Here is a 20,108-nt window from a genome sequence, read left to right on the forward strand (position 1 = left end):
GTTCCTGAGGCCATCTTCAACAATCCAGGGCCTGTGCTGTTGGATAAATGCCAAACTGAGCCTTTGGGTTAGGGTATTATGCAAACATGCAGGTATGGTTATAGCATTGTCTTCGTAACTTCAGGTACTTGCCACCTAATCACTTGAATCCATAAATTGAGACATTGTGCTGGAACCAGCAGCTTACGGCCATACCACCCTGAGCACGCCCGACCTCGTCTGATCTCGGAAGCTAAGCAGGGCTGGGCTTGGTTAGTACTTGGATGGGAGACTGCCTGGGAATACCTGGTGCTGTAAGCCTTTCATTTTCATGTCATTGAACCGCTTTTGATCCAGAGAAGGGGTGTATTAAAAGACCAAAAGCAGCTGCCCATTAATGAGGGCACATTAACGACACTGCTTTTGGCTGTTTTCCAATGTCTTGTGCTGCTAGCTGATGCCACCTACACCACACCAGGGCCTGAGTGACCGGCTGGGGCCACTTACACCACATCAGGGCCTGTGGCTCTTGCTCAGGCCACTCACATCACACCAGGCCCTGCGCTTCTGGCCGAGGCCATCTTCACCAAACCAGGCCCTGTGGTTCTTGCTCAGGCCACTTACACCACACCAGGGCCTTATTTGCTATTGAGGCCACTTACACCACACCAGGGCCTGTGGCACTTGCTCAGGCCACTTACACCACACCAGGGCCTGTGGCACTTGCTCAGGCCACTTACACCACACCAGGGCCTGTGGCTGCTGGCTGAGGCCACTTACACCACACCAGGGCCTGTGGCTCTTGCTCAGGCCACTTACACCACACCAGGGCCTGTGGCTGCTGGCTGAGGCCACTTACACCACACCAGGGCCTGTGGCTGCTGGCTGAGGCCACCTACACCACACCAGGGCCTGTGGCTGCTGGCTGAGGCCACCTACACCACACCAGGGCCTGTGGCTGCTGGCTGAGGCCACTTACACCACACCAGTGCCTGTGGCTTCTGGCTGAGGCGACTTACACCACACCAGGGCCTGTGGCTGCTGGCTGAGGCCACTTACACCACACCAAGGCCTGTGGCTCTTGCTCAGGCCACTCACATCACACCAGGCCCTGCGCTTCTGGCCGAGGCCATCTTCACCAAACCAGGCCCTGTGCTCCTTGCTGTGGCCATGTACAACACACCAGGCCCTGTGCTGGTTCCTGAGGCCATCTTCAACAATCCAGGGCCTGTGCTGTTGGATAAATGCCAAACTGAGCCTTTGGGTTAGGGTATTATGCAAACATGCAGGTATGGTTATAGCATTGTCTTCGTAACTTCAGGTACTTGCCACCTAATCACTTGAATCCATAAATTGAGACATTGTGCTGGAGCCAGCAGCTTACGGCCATACCACCGTGAGCACGCCCGACCTCGTCTGATCTCGGAAGCTAAGCAGGGCTGGGCTTGGTTAGTACTTGGATGGGAGACTGCCTGGGAATACCTGGTGCTGTAAGCCTTTCATTTTCATGTCATTGAACCGCTTTTGATCCAGAGAAGGGGTGTATTAAAAGACCAAAAGCAGCTGCCCATTAATGAGGGCACATTAACGACACTGCTTTTGGCTGTTTTCCAATGTCTTGTGCTGCTAGCTGATGCCACCTACACCACACCACGGCCTTATTTGCTGGCTGAGGCCACATACACCAAACCAGGGCCTTAGTTGCTATTGAGGCCAATTACACCACACCAGGGCCTGTGGCTCTTGCTCAGGCCACTTACACCACACCAGGGCCTGTGGCTCTTGCTCAGGCCACTTACACCACACCAGGGCCTGTGGCTCTTGCTCAGGCCACTTACACCACACCAGGGCCTGTGGCTCTTTCTCAGGCCACTCATATCACACCAGGCCCTGTGCTTCTGGCTGAGGCAACTTAGACCACACCAGGGCCTGTGGCTGCTGGCTGAGGCCACTTACACCACACCAGGGCCTGTGGCTGCTGGCTGAGGCGACTTACACCACACCAGGGCCCTTTTGCTGCTGGCTGAGGCCACTTACACCACACCAGTGCCTGTGGCTTCTGGCTGAGGCGACTTACACCACACCAGGGCCTGTGGCTGCTGGCTGAGGCCACTTACACCACACCAGGGCCTGTGGCTGCTGGCTTAGGCCACCTACACCACACCAGGGCCTTAGTTGCTATTGAGGCCAATTACACCACACCATGGTCTGTGGCTCTTGCTCAGGCCACTTACACCACACCAGGGCCTGTGGCACTGGCTGAGGCCACTTACACCACACCAGGGCCTGTGGCTGCTGGCTGAGGCCACTTACACCACACAAGGGCTTGTGGCTGCTGGCTGAGGCCACCTACACCACACCAGGGCCTGTGGCTCTTGCTCAGGCCACTTACACCACACCAGGGCCTGTGGCTCTTGCTCAGGCCACTTACACCACACCAGGGCCTGTGGCTCTTGCTCAGGCCACTCATATCACACCAGGCCCTGTGCTTCTGGCTGAGGCCATCTTCACCAAACCAGGCCCTGTGCTGCTTGCTGTGGCCATGTACAACACACCAGGCCCTGTGCTGTTTCCTGAGGCCATCTTCAACAATCCAGGGCCTGTGCTGTTGGATAAATGCCAAACTGAGCCTTTGGGTTAGGGTATTATGCAAACATGCAGGTATGGTTATAGGATTGTCTTCGTAACTTCAGGTACTTGCCACCTAATCACTTGAATCCATAAATTGAGACATTGTGCTGGGGCCAGCAGCTTACGGCCATACCACCCTGAGCACGCCCGACCTCGTCTGATCTCGGAAGCTAAGCAGGGCTGGGCTTGGTTAGTACTTGGATGGGAGACTGCCTGGGAATACCTGGTGCTGTAAGCCTTTCATTTTCATGTCATTGAACCGCTTTTGATCCAGAGAAGGGGTGTATTAAAAGACCAAAAGCAGCTGCCCATTAATGAGGGCACATTAACGACACTGCTTTTGGCTGTTTTCCAATGTCTTGTGCTGCTAGCTGATGCCACCTACACCACACCAGGGCCTGAGTGACCGGCTGGGGCCACTTACACCACATCAGGGCCTGTGGCTCTGGCTGAGGCCAGTTACACCACACCAGAGCCTGTGGCTCTGGCTGAGGCCACTTACACCACACCAGGGCCTTAGTTGCTATTGAGGCCAATTACACCACACCATGGTCTGTGGCTCTTGCTCAGGCCACTTACACCACACCAGGGCCTGTGGCACTGGCCGAGGCCACTTACACCACACCAGGGCCTGTGGCTGCTGGCTGAGGCCACTTACACCACACAAGGGCTTGTGGCTGCTGGCTGAGGCCACCTACACCACACCAGGGCCTGTGGCTGCTGGCTGAGGCCACCTACACCACACCAGGGCCTGTGGCTCTTGCTCAGGCCACTTACACCACACCAGGGCCTGTGGCTCTTGCTCAGGCCACTTACACCACACCAGGGCCTGTGGCTCTTGCTGAGGCCACTCATATCACACCAGGCCCTGTGCTTCTGGCTGAGGCCACTTAGACCACACCAGGGCCTGTGGCTGCTGGCTGAGGCCACTTACACCACACCAGGGCCTGTGGCTGCTGGCTGAGGCCATCTACACCACACCAGGGCCTGTGGCTGCTGGCTGAGGCGACTTACACCACACCAGGGCCCTTTTGCTGCTGGCTGAGGCCACTTACACCACACCAGTGCCTGTGGCTTCTGGCTGAGGCGACTTACACCACACCAGGGCCTGTGGCTGCTGGCTGAGGCCACTTACACCACACCAGGGCCTGTGGCTCTTGCTCAGGCCACTCACATCACACCAGGCCCTGCGCTTCTGGCCGAGGCCATCTTCACCAAACCAGGCCCTGTGGCTCTTGCTCAGGCCACTTACACCACACCAGGGCCTGTGGCTCTGGCTTAGGCCACTTACACCACACCAGGGCCTGTGGCACTTGCTCAGGCCACTTACATCACACCAGGGCCTGTGGCTGCTGGCTGAGGCCACTTACACCACACCAGGGCCTGTGGCTCTTACTCAGGCCACTTACACCACACCAGGGCCTGTGGCACTGGCTGAGGCCACTTAGACCACACCAGGGCCTGTGGCTGCTGGCTGAGGCCACTTACACCACACCAGGGCCTGTGGCTGCTGGCTGAGGCCACTTACACCAAACCAGGGCCTGTGGCTGCTTGCTGAGGCCATCTTCACCAAACCAGGCCCTGTGCTGGTTCCTGAGGCCATCTTCAACAATCCAGGGCCTGTGCTGTTGGATAAATGCCAAACTGAGCCTTTGGGTTAGGGTATTATGCAAACATGCAGGTATGGTTATAGGATTGTCTTCGTAACTTCAGGTACTTGCCACCTAATCACTTGAATCCATAAATTGAGACATTGTGCTGGAGCCAGCAGCTTTCGGCCATACCACCGTGAGCACGCCCGACCTCGTCTGATCTCGGAAGCTAAGCAGGGCTGGGCTTGGTTAGTACTTGGATGGGAGACTGCCTGGGAATACCTGGTGCTGTAAGCCTTTCATTTTCATGTCATTGAACCGCTTTTGATCCAGAGAAGGGGTGTATTAAAAGACCAAAAGCAGCTCCCCATTAATGAGGGCACATTAACGACATTGCTTTTGGCTGTTTTCCAATGTCTTGTGCTGCTAGCTGATGCCACCTACACCACACCAGGGCCTGAGTGACCGGCTGGGGCCACTTACACCACATCAGGGCCTGTTGCTCTGGCTGAGGCCACTTACACCACACCAGGGCCTGTGGCTGCTGGCTGAGGCCACCTACACCACACCAGGGCCTTAGTTGCTATTGAGGCCAATTACACCACACCAGGGTATGTGGCTCTTGCTCAGGCCACTTACACCACACCAGGGCCTTAGTTGCTATTGAGGCCAATTACACCACACCAGGGCCTGTGGCTCTTGCTCAGGCCACTCACATCACACCAGGCCCTGCGCTTCTGGCCGAGGCAATCTTCACCAAACCAGGCCCTGTGCTGCTAGCTGTGGCCATGTACAACACACCAGGCCCTGTGCTGGTTCCTGAGGCCATCTTCAACAATCCAGGGCCTGTGCTGTTGGATAAATGCTAAACTGAGCCTTTGGGTTAGGGTATTATGCAAACATGAAGGTAGGGTTATAGGATTGTCTTCGTAACTTCAGGTACTTGCCACCTAATCACCTGAATCCATAAATTGAGACATTGTGCTGGGCCCAGCAGCTTACGGCCATACCACCCTGAGCACGCCCGACCTCGTCTGATCTCGGAAGCTGAGCAGGGCTGGGCTTGGTTAGTACTTGGATGGGAGACTGCCTGGGAATACCTGGTGCTGTAAGCCTTTCATTTTAATGTCATTGAACCGCTTTTGATCCAGAGAAGGGGTGTATTAAAAGACCAAAAGCAGCTGCCCATTAATGAGGGCACATTAACGACATTGCTTTTGGCTGTTTTCCAATGTCTTGTGCTGCTAGCTGATGCCACCTACACCACACCAGGGCCTGAGTGACCGGCTGGGGCCACTTACACCACATCAGGGCCTGTGGCTCTGGCTGAGGCCACTTACACCACACCAGGGCCTGTGGCTGCTGGCTGAGGCCACTTACACCACACCAGGGCATTAGTTGCTATTGAGGCCAATTACACCACACCAGGGTATGTGGCTCTTGCTCAGGCCACTTACACCACACCAGGGCCTGTGGCTGCTGGCTGAGGCCACCTACACCACACCAGGGCCTGTGGCTGCTGGCTGAGGCGACTTATACCACACCAGGGCCCTTTTGCTGCTGGCTGAGGCCACTTACACCACACCAGTGCCTGTGGCTTCTGTCTGAGGCGACTTACACCACACCAGGGCCTGTGGCTGCTGGCTGAGGCCAATTATACCACACCAGGGTCTGTGGCTCTTGCTCAGGCCACTTACACCACACCAGGGCCTGTGGCACTGGCTGAGGCCACTTACACCACACCAGGGCCTGTGGCTGCTGGCTGAGGCCACTTACACCACAACAGGGCCTGTGGCTGCTGGCTGAGGCCACTTACACCACACCAGGGCCTGTGGCTGCTGGCTGAAGCCACTTACACCACACCAGGGCCTGTGGCTGCTGGCTGAGGCCACCTACACCACACCAGGGCCTGTGGCTGCTGGCTGAGGCCACTTACACCACACCAGGGCCTGTGGCTGCTGGCTGAGGCGACTTATACCACACCAGGGCCTGTGGCTGCTGGCTGAGGCGACTTATACCACACCAGGGCCCTTTTGCTGCTGGCTGAGGCCACTTACACCACACCAGTGCCTGTGGCTTCTGTCTGAGGCGACTTACACCACACCAGGGCCTGTGGCTGCTGGCTGAGGCCAATTATACCACACCAGGGTCTGTGGCTCTTGCTCAGGCCACTTACACCACACCAGGGCCTGTGGCACTGGCTGAGGCCACTTACACCACACCAGGGCCTGTGGCTGCTGGCTGAGGCCACTTACACCACAACAGGGCCTGTGGCTGCTGGCTGAGGCCACTTACACCACACCAGGGCCTGTGGCTGCTGGCTGAGGCCACCTACACCACACCAGGGCCTGTGGCTGCTGGCTGAGGCGACTTACACCACACCAGGGCCCTTTTGCTGCTGGCTGAGGCCACTTACACCACACCAGTGCCTGTGGCTTCTGGCTGAGGCGACTTACACCACACCAGGGCCTGTGGCTGCTGGCTGATGCCACCTACACCACACCAGGGCCTGAGTGACCGGCTGGGGCCACTTACACCACATCAGGGCCTGTGGCTGCTGGCTGAGGCCAGTTACACCACACCAGAGCCTGTGGCTGCTGGCTGAAGCCACTTACACCACACCAGGGCCTTAGTTGCTATTGAGGCCACTTACACCACACCAGGGCCTGTGGCTGCTGGCTGAGGCCACCTACACCACACCAGGGCCTGTGGCTGCTGGCTGAGGCCACTTACACCACACCAGGGCCTGTGGCTGCTGGCTGAAGCCACTTACACCATACCAGGGCCTTAGTTGCTATTGAGGCCACTTACACCACACCAGGGCCTGTGGCTGCTGGCTGAGGCCACCTACACCACACCAGGGCCCTTTTGCTGCTGGCTGAGGCCACTTACACCACACCAGTGCCTGTGGCTTCTGGCTGAGGCCACTTACACCACACCAGGGCCTGTGGCTGCTGGCTGAGGCCACTTACACCACACCAGGGCCTGTGGCTCTTGCTCAGGCCACTCACATCACACCAGGCCCTGCGCTTCTGGCCGAGGCCATCTTCACCAAACCAGGCCCTGTGGTTCTTGCTCAGGCCACTTACACCACACCAGGGCCTTATTTGCTATTGAGGCCACTTACACCACACCAGGGCCTGTGGCACTTGCTCAGGCCACTTACACCACACCAGGGCCTGTGGCACTTGCTCAGGCCACTTACACCACACCAGGGCCTGTGGCTGCTGGCTGAGGCCACTTACACCACACCAGGGCCTGTGGCTCTTGCTCAGGCCACTTACACCACACCAGGGCCTGTGGCTGCTGGCTGAGGCCACTTACACCACACCAGGGCCTGTGGCTGCTGGCTGAGGCCACCTACACCACACCAGGGCCTGTGGCTGCTGGGTGAGGCCACCTACACCACACCAGGGCCTGTGGCTGCTGGCTGAGGCCACTTACACCACACCAGTGCCTGTGGCTTCTGGCTGAGGCGACTTACACCACACCAGGGCCTGTGGCTGCTGGCTGAGGCCACTTACACCACACCAAGGCCTGTGGCTCTTGCTCAGGCCACTCACATCACACCAGGCCCTGCGCTTCTGGCCGAGGCCATCTTCACCAAACCAGGCCCTGTGCTCCTTGCTGTGGCCATGTACAACACACCAGGCCCTGTGCTGGTTCCTGAGGCCATCTTCAACAATCCAGGGCCTGTGCTGTTGGATAAATGCCAAACTGAGCCTTTGGGTTAGGGTATTATGCAAACATGCAGGTATGGTTATAGCATTGTCTTCGTAACTTCAGGTACTTGCCACCTAATCACTTGAATCCATAAATTGAGACATTGTGCTGGAGCCAGCAGCTTACGGCCATACCACCGTGAGCACGCCCGACCTCGTCTGATCTCGGAAGCTAAGCAGGGCTGGGCTTGGTTAGTACTTGGATGGGAGACTGCCTGGGAATACCTGGTGCTGTAAGCCTTTCATTTTCATGTCATTGAACCGCTTTTGATCCAGAGAAGGGGTGTATTAAAAGACCAAAAGCAGCTGCCCATTAATGAGGGCACATTAACGACACTGCTTTTGGCTGTTTTCCAATGTCTTGTGCTGCTAGCTGATGCCACCTACACCACACCAGGGCCTGAGTGACCGGCTGGGGCCACTTACACCACATCAGGGCCTGTGGCTCTGGCTGAGGCCACTTACACCACACCAGGGCCTGTGGCTCTGGCTGAGGCCACTTACACCACACCAGGGCCTGTGGCTGCTGGCTGAGGCCAGTTACACCACACCAGAGCCTGTGGCTGCTGGCTGAAGCCACTTACACCACACCAGGGCCTTAGTTGCTATTGAGGCCACTTACACCACACCAGGGCCTGTGGCTGCTGGCTGAGGCCACCTACACCACACCAGGGCCTGTGGCTGCTGGCTGAGGCCACTTACACCACACCAGGGCCTGTGGCTGCTGGCTGAGGCCAATTATACCACACCAGGGTCTGTGGCTCTTGCTCAGGCCACTTACACCACACCAGGGCCTGTGGCACTGGCTGAGGCCACTTACACCACACCAGGGCCTGTGGCTGCTGGCTGAGGCCACTTACACCACAACAGGGCCTGTGGCTGCTGGCTGAGGCCACTTACACCACACCAGGGCCTGTGGCTGCTGGCTGAAGCCACTTACACCACACCAGGGCCTGTGGCTGCTGGCTGAGGCCACCTACACCACACCAGGGCCTGTGGCTGCTGGCTGAGGCCACTTACACCACACCAGGGCCTGTGGCTGCTGGCTGAGGCGACTTATACCACACCAGGGCCTGTGGCTGCTGGCTGAGGCGACTTATACCACACCAGGGCCCTTTTGCTGCTGGCTGAGGCCACTTACACCACACCAGTGCCTGTGGCTTCTGTCTGAGGCGACTTACACCACACCAGGGCCTGTGGCTGCTGGCTGAGGCCAATTATACCACACCAGGGTCTGTGGCTCTTGCTCAGGCCACTTACACCACACCAGGGCCTGTGGCACTGGCTGAGGCCACTTACACCACACCAGGGCCTGTGGCTGCTGGCTGAGGCCACTTACACCACAACAGGGCCTGTGGCTGCTGGCTGAGGCCACTTACACCACACCAGGGCCTGTGGCTGCTGGCTGAGGCCACCTACACCACACCAGGGCCTGTGGCTGCTGGCTGAGGCGACTTACACCACACCAGGGCCCTTTTGCTGCTGGCTGAGGCCACTTACACCACACCAGTGCCTGTGGCTTCTGGCTGAGGCGACTTACACCACACCAGGGCCTGTGGCTGCTGGCTGATGCCACCTACACCACACCAGGGCCTGAGTGACCGGCTGGGGCCACTTACACCACATCAGGGCCTGTGGCTGCTGGCTGAGGCCAGTTACACCACACCAGAGCCTGTGGCTGCTGGCTGAAGCCACTTACACCACACCAGGGCCTTAGTTGCTATTGAGGCCACTTACACCACACCAGGGCCTGTGGCTGCTGGCTGAGGCCACCTACACCACACCAGGGCCTGTGGCTGCTGGCTGAGGCCACTTACACCACACCAGGGCCTGTGGCTGCTGGCTGAAGCCACTTACACCATACCAGGGCCTTAGTTGCTATTGAGGCCACTTACACCACACCAGGGCCTGTGGCTGCTGGCTGAAGCCACTTACACCATACCAGGGCCTTAGTTGCTATTGAGGCCACTTACACCACACCAGGGCCTGTGGCTGCTGGCTGAGGCCACCTACACCACACCAGGGCCCTTTTGCTGCTGGCTGAGGCCACTTACACCACACCAGTGCCTGTGGCTTCTGGCTGAGGCCACTTACACCACACCAGGGCCTGTGGCTGCTGGCTGAGGCCACTTACACCACACCAGGGCCTGTGGCTCTTGCTCAGGCCACTCACATCACACCAGGCCCTGCGCTTCTGGCCGAGGCCATCTTCACCAAACCAGGCCCTGTGGTTCTTGCTCAGGCCACTTACACCACACCAGGGCCTTATTTGCTATTGAGGCCACTTACACCACACCAGGGCCTGTGGCACTTGCTCAGGCCACTTACACCACACCAGGGCCTGTGGCACTTGCTCAGGCCACTTACACCACACCAGGGCCTGTGGCTGCTGGCTGAGGCCACTTACACCACACCAGGGCCTGTGGCTCTTGCTCAGGCCACTTACACCACACCAGGGCCTGTGGCTGCTGGCTGAGGCCACTTACACCACACCAGGGCCTGTGGCTGCTGGCTGAGGCCACCTACACCACACCAGGGCCTGTGGCTGCTGGGTGAGGCCACCTACACCACACCAGGGCCTGTGGCTGCTGGCTGAGGCCACTTACACCACACCAGTGCCTGTGGCTTCTGGCTGAGGCGACTTACACCACACCAGGGCCTGTGGCTGCTGGCTGAGGCCACTTACACCACACCAAGGCCTGTGGCTCTTGCTCAGGCCACTCACATCACACCAGGCCCTGCGCTTCTGGCCGAGGCCATCTTCACCAAACCAGGCCCTGTGCTCCTTGCTGTGGCCATGTACAACACACCAGGCCCTGTGCTGGTTCCTGAGGCCATCTTCAACAATCCAGGGCCTGTGCTGTTGGATAAATGCCAAACTGAGCCTTTGGGTTAGGGTATTATGCAAACATGCAGGTATGGTTATAGCATTGTCTTCGTAACTTCAGGTACTTGCCACCTAATCACTTGAATCCATAAATTGAGACATTGTGCTGGAACCAGCAGCTTACGGCCATACCACCCTGAGCACGCCCGACCTCGTCTGATCTCGGAAGCTAAGCAGGGCTGGGCTTGGTTAGTACTTGGATGGGAGACTGCCTGGGAATACCTGGTGCTGTAAGCCTTTCATTTTCATGTCATTGAACCGCTTTTGATCCAGAGAAGGGGTGTATTAAAAGACCAAAAGCAGCTGCCCATTAATGAGGGCACATTAACGACACTGCTTTTGGCTGTTTTCCAATGTCTTGTGCTGCTAGCTGATGCCACCTACACCACACCAGGGCCTGAGTGACCGGCTGGGGCCACTTACACCACATCAGGGCCTGTGGCTCTGGCTGAGGCCACTTACACCACACCAGGGCCTGTGGCTCTGGCTGAGGCCACTTACACCACACCAGGGCCTGTGGCTGCTGGCTGAGGCCAGTTACACCACACCAGAGCCTGTGGCTGCTGGCTGAAGCCACTTACACCACACCAGGGCCTTAGTTGCTATTGAGGCCACTTACACCACACCAGGGCCTGTGGCTGCTGGCTGAGGCCACCTACACCACACCAGGGCCTGTGGCTGCTGGCTGAGGCCACTTACACCACACCAGGGCCTGTGGCTGCTGGCTGAGGCCAATTATACCACACCAGGGTCTGTGGCTCTTGCTCAGGCCACTTACACCACACCAGGGCCTGTGGCACTGGCTGAGGCCACTTACACCACACCAGGGCCTGTGGCTGCTGGCTGAGGCCACTTACACCACAACAGGGCCTGTGGCTGCTGGCTGAGGCCACTTACACCACACCAGGGCCTGTGGCTGCTGGCTGAAGCCACTTACACCACACCAGGGCCTGTGGCTGCTGGCTGAGGCCACCTACACCACACCAGGGCCTGTGGCTGCTGGCTGAGGCCACTTACACCACACCAGGGCCTGTGGCTGCTGGCTGAGGCGACTTATACCACACCAGGGCCTGTGGCTGCTGGCTGAGGCGACTTATACCACACCAGGGCCCTTTTGCTGCTGGCTGAGGCCACTTACACCACACCAGTGCCTGTGGCTTCTGTCTGAGGCGACTTACACCACACCAGGGCCTGTGGCTGCTGGCTGAGGCCAATTATACCACACCAGGGTCTGTGGCTCTTGCTCAGGCCACTTACACCACACCAGGGCCTGTGGCACTGGCTGAGGCCACTTACACCACACCAGGGCCTGTGGCTGCTGGCTGAGGCCACTTACACCACAACAGGGCCTGTGGCTGCTGGCTGAGGCCACTTACACCACACCAGGGCCTGTGGCTGCTGGCTGAGGCCACCTACACCACACCAGGGCCTGTGGCTGCTGGCTGAGGCGACTTACACCACACCAGGGCCCTTTTGCTGCTGGCTGAGGCCACTTACACCACACCAGTGCCTGTGGCTTCTGGCTGAGGCGACTTACACCACACCAGGGCCTGTGGCTGCTGGCTGATGCCACCTACACCACACCAGGGCCTGAGTGACCGGCTGGGGCCACTTACACCACATCAGGGCCTGTGGCTGCTGGCTGAGGCCAGTTACACCACACCAGAGCCTGTGGCTGCTGGCTGAAGCCACTTACACCACACCAGGGCCTTAGTTGCTATTGAGGCCACTTACACCACACCAGGGCCTGTGGCTGCTGGCTGAGGCCACCTACACCACACCAGGGCCTGTGGCTGCTGGCTGAGGCCACTTACACCACACCAGGGCCTGTGGCTGCTGGCTGAAGCCACTTACACCATACCAGGGCCTTAGTTGCTATTGAGGCCACTTACACCACACCAGGGCCTGTGGCTGCTGGCTGAAGCCACTTACACCATACCAGGGCCTTAGTTGCTATTGAGGCCACTTACACCACACCAGGGCCTGTGGCTGCTGGCTGAGGCCACCTACACCACACCAGGGCCCTTTTGCTGCTGGCTGAGGCCACTTACACCACACCAGTGCCTGTGGCTTCTGGCTGAGGCCACTTACACCACACCAGGGCCTGTGGCTGCTGGCTGAGGCCACTTACACCACACCAGGGCCTGTGGCTCTTGCTCAGGCCACTCACATCACACCAGGCCCTGCGCTTCTGGCCGAGGCCATCTTCACCAAACCAGGCCCTGTGGTTCTTGCTCAGGCCACTTACACCACACCAGGGCCTTATTTGCTATTGAGGCCACTTACACCACACCAGGGCCTGTGGCACTTGCTCAGGCCACTTACACCACACCAGGGCCTGTGGCACTTGCTCAGGCCACTTACACCACACCAGGGCCTGTGGCTGCTGGCTGAGGCCACTTACACCACACCAGGGCCTGTGGCTCTTGCTCAGGCCACTTACACCACACCAGGGCCTGTGGCTGCTGGCTGAGGCCACTTACACCACACCAGGGCCTGTGGCTCTTGCTCAGGCCACTTACACCACACCAGGGCCTGTGGCTGCTGGCTGAGGCCACTTACACCACACCAGGGCCTGTGGCTGCTGGCTGAGGCCACCTACACCACACCAGGGCCTGTGGCTGCTGGGTGAGGCCACCTACACCACACCAGGGCCTGTGGCTGCTGGCTGAGGCCACTTACACCACACCAGTGCCTGTGGCTTCTGGCTGAGGCGACTTACACCACACCAGGGCCTGTGGCTGCTGGCTGAGGCCACTTACACCACACCAAGGCCTGTGGCTCTTGCTCAGGCCACTCACATCACACCAGGCCCTGCGCTTCTGGCCGAGGCCATCTTCACCAAACCAGGCCCTGTGCTCCTTGCTGTGGCCATGTACAACACACCAGGCCCTGTGCTGGTTCCTGAGGCCATCTTCAACAATCCAGGGCCTGTGCTGTTGGATAAATGCCAAACTGAGCCTTTGGGTTAGGGTATTATGCAAACATGCAGGTATGGTTATAGCATTGTCTTCGTAACTTCAGGTACTTGCCACCTAATCACTTGAATCCATAAATTGAGACATTGTGCTGGAACCAGCAGCTTACGGCCATACCACCCTGAGCACGCCCGACCTCGTCTGATCTCGGAAGCTAAGCAGGGCTGGGCTTGGTTAGTACTTGGATGGGAGACTGCCTGGGAATACCTGGTGCTGTAAGCCTTTCATTTTCATGTCATTGAACCGCTTTTGATCCAGAGAAGGGGTGTATTAAAAGACCAAAAGCAGCTGCCCATTAATGAGGGCACATTAACGACACTGCTTTTGGCTGTTTTCCAATGTCTTGTGCTGCTAGCTGATGCCACCTACACCACACCAGGGCCTGAGTGACCGGCTGGGGCCACTTACACCACATCAGGGCCTGTGGCTCTGGCTGAGGCCACTTACACCACACCAGGGCCTGTGGCTCTGGCTGAGGCCACTTACACCACACCAGGGCCTGTGGCTGCTGGCTGAGGCCAGTTACACCACACCAGAGCCTGTGGCTGCTGGCTGAAGCCACTTACACCACACCAGGGCCTTAGTTGCTATTGAGGCCACTTACACCACACCAGGGCCTGTGGCTGCTGGCTGAGGCCACCTACACCACACCAGGGCCTGTGGCTGCTGGCTGAGGCCACTTACACCACACCAGGGCCTGTGGCTGCTGGCTGAGGCCAATTATACCACACCAGGGTCTGTGGCTCTTGCTCAGGCCACTTACACCACACCAGGGCCTGTGGCACTGGCTGAGGCCACTTACACCACACCAGGGCCTGTGGCTGCTGGCTGAGGCCACTTACACCACAACAGGGCCTGTGGCTGCTGGCTGAGGCCACTTACACCACACCAGGGCCTGTGGCTGCTGGCTGAGGCCACCTACACCACACCAGGGCCTGTGGCTGCTGGCTGAGGCGACTTACACCACACCAGGGCCCTTTTGCTGCTGGCTGAGGCCACTTACACCACACCAGTGCCTGTGGCTTCTGGCTGAGGCGACTTACACCACACCAGGGCCTGTGGCTGCTGGCTGATGCCACCTACACCACACCAGGGCCTGAGTGACCGGCTGGGGCCACTTACACCACATCAGGGCCTGTGGCTGCTGGCTGAGGCCAGTTACACCACACCAGAGCCTGTGGCTGCTGGCTGAAGCCACTTACACCACACCAGGGCCTTAGTTGCTATTGAGGCCACTTACACCACACCAGGGCCTGTGGCTGCTGGCTGAGGCCACCTACACCACACCAGGGCCTGTGGCTGCTGGCTGAGGCCACTTACACCACACCAGGGCCTGTGGCTGCTGGCTGAAGCCACTTACACCATACCAGGGCCTTAGTTGCTATTGAGGCCACTTACACCACACCAGGGCCTGTGGCTGCTGGCTGAGGCCACCTACACCACACCAGGGCCCTTTTGCTGCTGGCTGAGGCCACTTACACCACACCAGTGCCTGTGGCTTCTGGCTGAGGCCACTTACACCACACCAGGGCCTGTGGCTGCTGGCTGAGGCCACTTACACCACACCAGGGCCTGTGGCTCTTGCTCAGGCCACTCACATCACACCAGGCCCTGCGCTTCTGGCCGAGGCCATCTTCACCAAACCAGGCCCTGTGGTTCTTGCTCAGGCCACTTACACCACACCAGGGCCTTATTTGCTATTGAGGCCACTTACACCACACCAGGGCCTGTGGCACTTGCTCAGGCCACTTACACCACACCAGGGCCTGTGGCACTTGCTCAGGCCACTTACACCACACCAGGGCCTGTGGCTGCTGGCTGAGGCCACTTACACCACACCAGGGCCTGTGGCTCTTGCTCAGGCCACTTACACCACACCAGGGCCTGTGGCTGCTGGCTGAGGCCACTTACACCACACCAGGGCCTGTGGCTGCTGGCTGAGGCCACCTACACCACACCAGGGCCTGTGGCTGCTGGGTGAGGCCACCTACACCACACCAGGGCCTGTGGCTGCTGGCTGAGGCCACTTACACCACACCAGTGCCTGTGGCTTAGGGCTGAGGCGACTTACACCACACCAGGGCCTGTGGCTGCTGGCTGAGGCCACTTACACCACACCAAGGCCTGTGGCTCTTGCTCAGGCCACTCACATCACACCAGGCCCTGCGCTTCTGGCCGAGGCCATCTTCACCAAACCAGGCCCTGTGCTCCTTGCTGTGGCCATGTACAACACACCAGGCCCTGTGCTGGTTCCTGAGGCCATCTTCAACAATCCAGGGCCTGTGCTGTTGGATAAATGCCAAACTGAGCCTTTGGGTTAGGGTATTATGCAAACATGCAGGTATGGTTATAGCATTGTCTTCGTAACTTCAGGTACTTGCCACCTAATCACTTGAATCCATAAATTGAGACATTGTGCTGGAACCAGCAGCTTACGGCCATACCACCCTGAGCACGCCCGACCTCGTCTGATCTCGGAAGCTAAGCAGGGCTGGGCTTGGTTAGTACTTGGATGGGAGACTGCCTGGGAATACCTGGTGCTGTAAGCCTTTCATTTTCATGTCATTGAACCGCTTTTGATCCAGAGAAGGGGTGTATTAAAAGACCAAAAGCAGCTGCCCATTAATGAGGGCACATTAACGACACTGCTTTTGGCTGTTTTCCAATGTCTTGTGCTGCTAGCTGATGCCACCTACACCACACCAGGGCCTGAGTGACCGGCTGGGGCCACTTACACCACATCAGGGCCTGTGGCTCTGGCTGAGGCCACTTACACCACACCAGGGCCTGTGGCTCTGGCTGAGGCCACTTACACCACACCAGGGCCTGTGGCTGCTGGCTGAGGCCAGTTACACCACACCAGAGCCTGTGGCTGCTGGCTGAAGCCACTTACACCACACCAGGGCCTTAGTTGCTATTGAGGCCACTTACACCACACCAGGGCCTGTGGCTGCTGGCTGAGGCCACCTACACCACACCAGGGCCTGTGGCTGCTGGCTGAGGCCACTTACACCACACCAGGGCCTGTGGCTGCTGGCTGAGGCCAATTATACCACACCAGGGTCTGTGGCTCTTGCTCAGGCCACTTACACCACACCAGGGCCTGTGGCACTGGCTGAGGCCACTTACACCACACCAGGGCCTGTGGCTGCTGGCTGAGGCCACTTACACCACAACAGGGCCTGTGGCTGCTGGCTGAGGCCACTTACACCACACCAGGGCCTGTGGCTGCTGGCTGAAGCCACTTACACCACACCAGGGCCTGTGGCTGCTGGCTGAGGCCACCTACACCACACCAGGGCCTGTGGCTGCTGGCTGAGGCCACTTACACCACACCAGGGCCTGTGGCTGCTGGCTGAGGCGACTTATACCACACCAGGGCCTGTGGCTGCTGGCTGAGGCGACTTATACCACACCAGGGCCCTTTTGCTGCTGGCTGAGGCCACTTACACCACACCAGTGCCTGTGGCTTCTGTCTGAGGCGACTTACACCACACCAGGGCCTGTGGCTGCTGGCTGAGGCCAATTATACCACACCAGGGTCTGTGGCTCTTGCTCAGGCCACTTACACCACACCAGGGCCTGTGGCACTGGCTGAGGCCACTTACACCACACCAGGGCCTGTGGCTGCTGGCTGAGGCCACTTACACCACAACAGGGCCTGTGGCTGCTGGCTGAGGCCACTTACACCACACCAGGGCCTGTGGCTGCTGGCTGAGGCCACCTACACCACACCAGGGCCTGTGGCTGCTGGCTGAGGCGACTTACACCACACCAGGGCCCTTTTGCTGCTGGCTGAGGCCACTTACACCACACCAGTGCCTGTGGCTTCTGGCTGAGGCGACTTACACCACACCAGGGCCTGTGGCTGCTGGCTGATGCCACCTACACCACACCAGGGCCTGAGTGACCGGCTGGGGCCACTTACACCACATCAGGGCCTGTGGCTGCTGGCTGAGGCCAGTTACACCACACCAGAGCCTGTGGCTGCTGGCTGAAGCCACTTACACCACACCAGGGCCTTAGTTGCTATTGAGGCCACTTACACCACACCAGGGCCTGTGGCTGCTGGCTGAGGCCACCTACACCACACCAGGGCCTGTGGCTGCTGGCTGAGGCCACTTACACCACACCAGGGCCTGTGGCTGCTGGCTGAAGCCACTTACACCATACCAGGGCCTTAGTTGCTATTGAGGCCACTTACACCACACCAGGGCCTGTGGCTGCTGGCTGAGGCCACCTACACCACACCAGGGCCCTTTTGCTGCTGGCTGAGGCCACTTACACCACACCAGTGCCTGTGGCTTCTGGCTGAGGCCACTTACACCACACCAGGGCCTGTGGCTGCTGGCTGAGGCCACTTACACCACACCAGGGCCTGTGGCTCTTGCTCAGGCCACTCACATCACACCAGGCCCTGCGCTTCTGGCCGAGGCCATCTTCACCAAACCAGGCCCTGTGGTTCTTGCTCAGGCCACTTACACCACACCAGGGCCTTATTTGCTATTGAGGCCACTTACACCACACCAGGGCCTGTGGCACTTGCTCAGGCCACTTACACCACACCAGGGCCTGTGGCACTTGCTCAGGCCACTTACACCACACCAGGGCCTGTGGCTGCTGGCTGAGGCCACTTACACCACACCAGGGCCTGTGGCTCTTGCTCAGGCCACTTACACCACACCAGGGCCTGTGGCTGCTGGCTGAGGCCACTTACACCACACCAGGGCCTGTGGCTGCTGGCTGAGGCCACCTACACCACACCAGGGCCTGTGGCTGCTGGCTGAGGCCACCTACACCACACCAGGGCCTGTGGCTGCTGGCTGAGGCCACTTACACCACACCAGTGCCTGTGGCTTCTGGCTGAGGCGACTTACACCACACCAGGGCCTGTGGCTGCTGGCTGAGGCCACTTACACCACACCAAGGCCTGTGGCTCTTGCTCAGGCCACTCACATCACACCAGGCCCTGCGCTTCTGGCCGAGGCCATCTTCACCAAACCAGGCCCTGTGCTCCTTGCTGTGGCCATGTACAACACACCAGGCCCTGTGCTGGTTCCTGAGGCCATCTTCAACAATCCAGGGCCTGTGCTGTTGGATAAATGCCAAACTGAGCCTTTGGGTTAGGGTATTATGCAAACATGCAGGTATGGTTATAGCATTGTCTTCGTAACTTCAGGTACTTGCCACCTAATCACTTGAATCCATAAATTGAGACATTGTGCTGGAGCCAGCAGCTTACGGCCATACCACCGTGAGCACGCCCGACCTCGTCTGATCTCGGAAGCTAAGCAGGGCTGGGCTTGGTTAGTACTTGGATGGGAGACTGCCTGGGAATACCTGGTGCTGTAAGCCTTTCATTTTCATGTCATTGAACCGCTTTTGATCCAGAGAAGGGGTGTATTAAAAGACCAAAAGCAGCTGCCCATTAATGAGGGCACATTAACGACACTGCTTTTGGCTGTTTTCCAATGTCTTGTGCTGCTAGCTGATGCCACCTACACCACACCAGGGCCTGAGTGACCGGCTGGGGCCACTTACACCACATCAGGGCCTGTGGCTCTGGCTGAGGCCACTTACACCACACCAGGGCCTGTGGCTGCTGGCTGAGGCCAGTTACACCACACCAGAGCCTGTGGCTGCTGGCTGAAGCCACTTACACCACACCAGGGCCTTAGTTGCTATTGAGGCCACTTACACCACACCAGGGCCTGTGGCTGCTGGCTGAGGCCACCTACACCACACCAGGGCCTGTGGCTGCTGGCTGAGGCCACTTACACCACACCAGGGCCTGTGGCTGCTGGCTGAAGCCAATTACACCACACCAGGGCCTTAGTTGCTATTGATGCCACTTACACCACACCAGGGCCTGTGGCTGCTGGCTGAGGCCACCTACACCACACCAGGGCCCTTTTGCTGCTGGCTGAGGCCACTTACACCACGCCAGTGCATGTGGCTCCTGGCTGAGGCCACTTACACCACACCAGGGCCTGTGGCTGCTGAATGAGGCCACTTACACCACACCAGGGCCTGTGGCTCTTGCTCAGGCCACTCACATCACACCAGGCCCTGCGCTTCTGGCCGAGGCCATCTTCACCAAACCAGGCCCTGTGGTTCTTGCTCAGGCCACTTACACCACACCAGGGCCTTATTTGCTATTGAGGCCACTTACACCACACCAGGGCCTGTGGCTCTGGCTTAGGCCACTTACACCACACCAGGGCCTGTGGCACTGGCTGAGGCCACTTAGACCACACCAGGGCCTGTGGCTGCTGGCTGAGGCCACTCACACCACACCACACCAGGGCCTGTGGCTGCT

The 20,108-nt window shown here is 58.9% G+C and overlaps 5 non-coding genes and 5 pseudogenes across 5 annotated transcripts; all 10 read left to right on the forward strand.

Annotated features, from left to right (window-relative positions):
* The first annotated feature begins 181 nt into the window (after nt 1-181).
* On the forward strand, nt 182-300 carry LOC146716266 (5S ribosomal RNA). Its single transcript, XR_014919746.1, has one exon. It is a non-coding gene; the product is annotated as a 5S ribosomal RNA (ribosomal RNA).
* Nucleotides 301-1,357: 1,057 nt separating this feature from the next.
* LOC146716267 (5S ribosomal RNA) lies at nt 1,358-1,476 on the forward strand (annotated as a pseudogene).
* Nucleotides 1,477-2,729: 1,253 nt separating this feature from the next.
* On the forward strand, nt 2,730-2,848 carry LOC146716268 (5S ribosomal RNA). The gene has a single exon (XR_014919747.1). It is a non-coding gene; the product is annotated as a 5S ribosomal RNA (ribosomal RNA).
* A 1,532-nt stretch (nt 2,849-4,380) lies between these two features.
* LOC146716269 (5S ribosomal RNA) lies at nt 4,381-4,499 on the forward strand (annotated as a pseudogene).
* A 699-nt stretch (nt 4,500-5,198) lies between these two features.
* LOC146716270 (5S ribosomal RNA) lies at nt 5,199-5,317 on the forward strand (annotated as a pseudogene).
* A 2,728-nt stretch (nt 5,318-8,045) lies between these two features.
* Nucleotides 8,046-8,164, forward strand: LOC146716271 (5S ribosomal RNA; annotated as a pseudogene).
* Nucleotides 8,165-10,929: 2,765 nt separating this feature from the next.
* LOC146716272 (5S ribosomal RNA) lies at nt 10,930-11,048 on the forward strand. The gene has a single exon (XR_014919748.1). It is a non-coding gene; the product is annotated as a 5S ribosomal RNA (ribosomal RNA).
* Nucleotides 11,049-13,892: 2,844 nt separating this feature from the next.
* LOC146716273 (5S ribosomal RNA) lies at nt 13,893-14,011 on the forward strand. Its single transcript, XR_014919749.1, has one exon. It is a non-coding gene; the product is annotated as a 5S ribosomal RNA (ribosomal RNA).
* A 2,208-nt stretch (nt 14,012-16,219) lies between these two features.
* On the forward strand, nt 16,220-16,338 carry LOC146716274 (5S ribosomal RNA). Its single transcript, XR_014919750.1, has one exon. It is a non-coding gene; the product is annotated as a 5S ribosomal RNA (ribosomal RNA).
* Nucleotides 16,339-19,025: 2,687 nt separating this feature from the next.
* LOC146716275 (5S ribosomal RNA) lies at nt 19,026-19,144 on the forward strand (annotated as a pseudogene).
* The last annotated feature ends 964 nt before the right edge of the window (nt 19,145-20,108 follow it).

This window comes from Copadichromis virginalis, linkage group LG3, assembly GCF_057382275.1.
Source record: "Copadichromis virginalis isolate Kocher_CV1m ecotype Utaka linkage group LG3, C_Virginalis_male_GT1.1, whole genome shotgun sequence".
NCBI classification, from domain to species: Eukaryota; Metazoa; Chordata; class Actinopteri; order Cichliformes; family Cichlidae; genus Copadichromis; species Copadichromis virginalis.